At 34.7% G+C, this 5,840-nt stretch overlaps 1 protein-coding gene across 3 annotated transcripts in view; it reads left to right on the top strand.

The window, feature by feature from the left end:
• Positions 1–5,840, top strand: part of LOC106880157 (proton-coupled zinc antiporter SLC30A2) — a 57,277-nt gene that overhangs the window by 39,339 nt on the left and 12,098 nt on the right. The gene's annotated exons all lie outside the window — the stretch shown is intronic.

Below are 5,840 nucleotides of genomic sequence, written 5' to 3'. Positions count from 1 at the left end.
ATATATATATATATATATATATATACATATATATATATATCTTAAATTTCTAATCTGGAATCAGCTTGTTAAACAATATGCCATAAAACCCTCATAACCAGGAGAATTTTCTAAGTAAACGTGTACCATAAATTGAGAGGGGTTCACCTGGTTAAAAGTGTATCACATATTTATGGTGGGTGATTTCCTATTTAAATAAACTTGTATAAGCAACTTTAACAACAACGACAGCAGCACCAATGACAACAATTGCAGCAACATTTGCAGCTACAACAACAAAAGCTCCCTACCCCCATCTCCAATCCCCTCCTTATCAACAATTGACACACTTTCATTCTCACTATATTTTTCCTCTCTACTTTGCAATACAATTTTATTTATATTTTTCTTCTTCTCCTTACTAAACTTTTATCATTATTATTGCTGTTATTGTGATTAATATTATTAATACTATTATTGCTATTGTTATTCAAATTTGTTTTCCTTTTATATGGTGCAGTGAGTTGCCTTTCCTTGTTTTTTCTTCCTTTTTGTTTTTTTTTGTATGTGTTAAGCACACCACACTGCCCAGTTAGACACCACCATCTGGCCCAGAGATATCTTTAGCAGAATTTGCTTCTTTGTTTCCTTTTTTGTTTTGTTTTGTTTTTCACCTGAACAGCTACAGTGTAGTTGTGAGGGAGCCACTTAGGGGGTTAGAAACATTGATTTTTTTGCTGTGTGTGGGATGTGAAGAGACAGGCCTAAAAGGAGGGACTCAGTCACCTGTCTAGCTGTTTCTCATTGATCAGAAGTGAATCACATTTTCTGCCAATAATAAAAGGCATAGAACTGGTGAAGTTCTGACCAATTAGCTGATTTGCAGTGCCAAGAGGAAACCAAAGTGTTTTCCTCATGGCTGCATTGCTGTTCAGGAAGAAATAAAGGAATTAAGCTTACAACACCTGGAAATTTTCACTCACTTCCAAAAACTGGGCACTTCTAAAAACTGGGCAGTACCCAGCAGAACAACTCTTGCAAGACTACTCTCCAGACTTTTTCATGTATCACACAGCTTTCAAGTTTTCCCACCTTCCAACCTACAGCTGGTCCTTCTGCCCTGTTACCAAAAGAGCCTCCACTAAATTTGTGGAATCCTCTTTTTTTGACTTCTCATCAACAATAGCTCAGTGGGTTGGATTCCTATGAAAAAAAAAAAAACGCTTCCACCTCTTCTGCCCATTTTGCATACAACTCCACATTGCACATGTTTGGCCTATCTCCTGATGAGACATTGACTCCAGCATTTGGAGATATAATACAGCAGCATCACCAGCACACAAGTGTTTATCATAAATATAATCTTTAGGTTTGGAACCAGAAAATGGAGATGAGATCCAAGTCCTGGTAAGCAGCTACTTGTACTGTAAATTTCTCTCAAAACTTATCTCCAAATCTAATCTTACTATGGACGTTGTTGTACATGAATGAAACATTCATCTATGCTTAGGTACTTTAAACTAAAGAGAGGAGACTGAAGACTTGTTCCTGATTAATAAGCACAAGGCAGAGTGGTTTCTTAAGTGTGCAATATGGCATTTGTGATTCCACGACTTGATTAAATCTAAACTACATCTTATTCAACTTAATTTTTTTTTTCGCATGAATTAATTACTCCAGTGACAGCATTCGCATAGAAAAATAACAATAAAGTGAGTCTTAATATATTTAATACAGATAACATAAAACTATCTGATTAAAAATGATAATGCAGTGAGTAAAAGACACCCAATGATTAATATTTTCATAATTTTTGTAAGAGCAGGAGACAATTCTGGATATGTTTCAGTCTTATCAGACCACCTCAGCAAAGTATGATTTCCCTATGTTTATTGAAGTAATGATGAAAGAATTTCTGTACGGTATTGTAGGTGTAAAAATTTAACATTATTTTGTGAAATAAAATATGCTGACCCTATCTTGTAGCTAACTCTATCTCAAAACGACCTTTCTGAAACATTGATAGATCATATCCTGAAAGTGGTGGACAATTTAAAATAACTGCAATTGCCCCCACTCCTTTGTATTTACTTCCTCGTTTTGGTAGCCATTGACAAAGGTAAAGCTCTTATACCAGTTATTGACAATAACACTTCATTGTTGCATTACCTAATTGACAAACTCACTAATTAGAACATGACTTGTATAACTTGTTGCTTCCAACAACCATTGAAGACCAGAATGAAATGAATGAAGTAGAATATATGCACCCACTCTGTTTATTTATTTCTAATTATTTCTATTTATTTAATTTATTCAATCTAAATTTGTCATTTAACATCTGGGCTTGCTAAATGTTGTCATTCATGATAAGTTTGTTCATAAATACTTCTAATTAACATGTTTTACCTTTGCCCTTTTTTACTTGCTTCGGTCATTGGCCTTAAAGGGTTTCAGCCAAACCAAATGACCCCAGTAGATCTTTTTTTCTTAAGTCTGGTACTTATTGTGCCAATCATTTGCCAGACTACTAAGTTACAAGGCTGTAAATAAACTAACACCAATTGTCAAGCAGTATAGGGCGTCAAGCACAGGTGCAATCATACACACACACACAAACACAAACATGTAAGACAGGCTTCCTCACCGTTTCTATTCACCAAATTCATTCTCAAGATTCTCAAGGCATTGGTTGAACTGGGGCTATAATAGGAGACGCTTACCCAAGGTGCTGCACAATGGAACTGACCTGAAACCACATGGTTGCAAAGCGAGCTTCTTAGCCACATTTCAAAAGTATTTCAGTCAAGTTTAAAAGTCTAATTGTATCACCACACCTGAATATACAATTTTCTGTTCAGTAACAAATCTTAATAATGTCATTTTTCTTTCTTTTTTCTTTTTTTTTTTTTTGTTGCAATTTTCAACTAGCAGCAACAGACAAGCAATACGACAGGATAAAACCAATTTCCTTATCATACAGAGATTTTTAATAACTCTGTCACAGTGGTATATAATTTCATAAATATTAGTAAAACTAGAATATTAGCAAATACAGTTCAAACACAACACAAAAGACACAAAAGCAAGTATAAATATGTTTCGTGGTGCAGCTGACAGCTCTGCTCAATTTCCTTTAGCTGTCATTTCATTTTGTAAAGGCTTGGCTATCAAGAGGTTTCCAATGAAAAATTGATGTCATAGTGAATCATAAGGATACTGTTGTTGTTGATAATGATGATGATGATGATTCCTATTATTCTCAACAAAACTTTATTTGCACAGCCGTTTCAAAATGACAAAGAAAGTGACAAAGAAATATTTTTTTTAAAATTCCTTGCCGTGTGCTGTGATAAAATGTTATGTATCTTCATCATTAGTTTGGTTTAGTTTGAATGCAGAAATTTTAGCACATGATGATGATGATGATGACAATGATGTTGATTTAAAAAAAAAATTTTTTTTTTAATATTGAATTCAACTCGTGGACAGAGAAGCGGTCAAGGCAAGTTGGCAGAGTCGTTACATCTTCAGGTGAAATACCTAGTGATGTGTGTTGAAGCTCACTATGTTCTGAGTTCAAATTCTATGAAGGTCAATTTTATCTTTCATCTTTTGGGGGTTGATAAAAAAACATTATTTCGGTGCAGGTACTTGCCTGGAAATATTCTACTCAACCGTGTGCTGGAGCAGCTGTGTGGTAAGGAGTTTACTTCCCAATCTATTGTTTTGAGTTCAATCCCACCACATGCAAGTGTCTTCTAATATAGCTCTGGGCTATCCAAAGCCTTGCGGGTGGATTTGATAGATGGAAACTGAACCAAGCCTTGTGTGTGTGTGTACATATATATATGTGTATATGCACATATATGTGTGTGTGTGTTATTGTCTCCTAATCTTGACATTGTCTGATAGTTGTAAATTAGTGTCAGTATCATATAAATGGTGTCCTTCATTTCCAATCTTTTATAAAAATAAGTCTGGTCATGGGGAAATGTTAGCTTACTTGGAAGCAAGTGAGGGTTTGGGACAGGATGGGCATCCAGCCATAGAAAATGCACCTCAACAATTTCCATCTGACCTATTCAAGCATGGAAAAGTGGACATTAAAATAATGATGATGTGTGTATTGGCAAAACGATTCAACTTCTTAGAATAAGTTGAATATAGAATATTGAATAATGGGAAAAAAATATTAAAATGTTTAAAACACTGAAATATAGTGGATAACTTTTACAAAGTATTTTACAATCATCAAAAACAACATTTGGAACATTTCAGAAAGATGACTAAGAAATAACAAAGAAATTAGTACTTAAAAATAGATTAGCAACATTTATGCTTTGTAGTTACAAGGCCAAGACTATTTCTACTAGGTTCAATATAAGTTCAATTAGTTATTTATCTCTTTTGCTTGTCACCACCTCTCCCTCCTCCACCCTCCCTATGTGAAAAGTGACACTTTGAAACCATTTGCTCTGATTTACTTGTTTATCTGTATCATAAATGGAAATCTAACACTCAGCAATTTTTGAATATACTAAGTCTCACCTGATTGTTATAACAGGCATTCATTTTCATTCATGTCAGTCAGTCTCAACTTAGCAATCATATCTACTGTACTCACTCATGTATAAGTCACACTTGTGCATAAGTCTCACCCCTTATTTAGTGTTATTGGTACAAAATTTTTTCCTTTCATATTCAAACTTGCCCCTATATATAAGCTGCCCACCCCTCATCATGTATAAATTACACACTAGGTTTCAGTTAAAATCAAGTATAAAACAAGAACACTCAGAGAGTGCAAACATCCACCAAGGTAACACCAACGTCCTCTCAATGATTAGCCAGAGATGATTTTTAAAATGAGAATATCTGAAATAAACTCAACTGCTCTCACAAATGAGAATACTAAAGATGAACCTGACTGCTCTTAAAAATTAAGTAAAAAAACAGGAAAAATAATCCAGAACCCTTGTCTGGTACCGGATTGCTCCCAAAATCTAATCATTTCATGCGAGCCATGAGGCCACCCAGCCTTGAAAGTTTCATCCGAATCCATCCAGTGGTTCTTGAGATATCTTGTCCACAGACAAACAAACACGACTGAAAATAATAATGTGACTTCTATATGAGTAAATATGGTATATTGTTAACAGCTCTGAAAACAAATTTGTTATTATACTCTGCAAATTACAAAATTATATTTTGGCATAAAGGAGCCCCAACATTAGTTTACTATGAGAGAGAGAGTGTGTTTGTGTGTGTATGTGTGTTACTGAAGGTAAAAAAAATTTCATAGGCTGTTTATTACTTGAGTTTCACATAAGTGATCATCAGACAGAAGTGAGCTTTTGAAGCAGTATAATGATTTTAAGATATTGCAATGAAACTCAGTTGGCAGATAATCAAATAAACATTTAAAGCAGATTGGATCAAGAGCAAAGGTATGAGCATACTTTGCATTTGATAAACCTCGTGGAGGTTGAAATGACCATAGTGGCAAGTCTTAAATAAAAAAAAATCAAACTTTACATTTTGATGGAGACTTTTAATTTAGACCACAATAAAACAGTAAATTTGTATTATGGAACCAAGGGCAGATTCAGGCAGGTTTGCCAAAAGAGTTAAATCTGATTTGATTATTTACAACTCATCCAGTGTTTTTAAATCCAGGTTTTGTTCCTGTTAACAGGAGTGGCCGGATCTACATCAGTGCCATAGCAACCAAGGTAGGCAGGTGCAGTCCACTCCAACCTTTGGGGTGGACTTCTACTATAGCCTCGGGCCGACCAAAGCCTTGTGAGTGGATTTGGTAGACGGAAACTGAAAGAAGCCCATCGTATATATATATATAT

This window comes from Octopus bimaculoides, chromosome 4, assembly GCF_001194135.2.
Source record: "Octopus bimaculoides isolate UCB-OBI-ISO-001 chromosome 4, ASM119413v2, whole genome shotgun sequence".
In the NCBI taxonomy this organism is placed as follows: Eukaryota; Metazoa; Mollusca; class Cephalopoda; order Octopoda; family Octopodidae; genus Octopus; species Octopus bimaculoides.
This window is presented reverse-complemented; position numbering and strand designations above follow the sequence as displayed.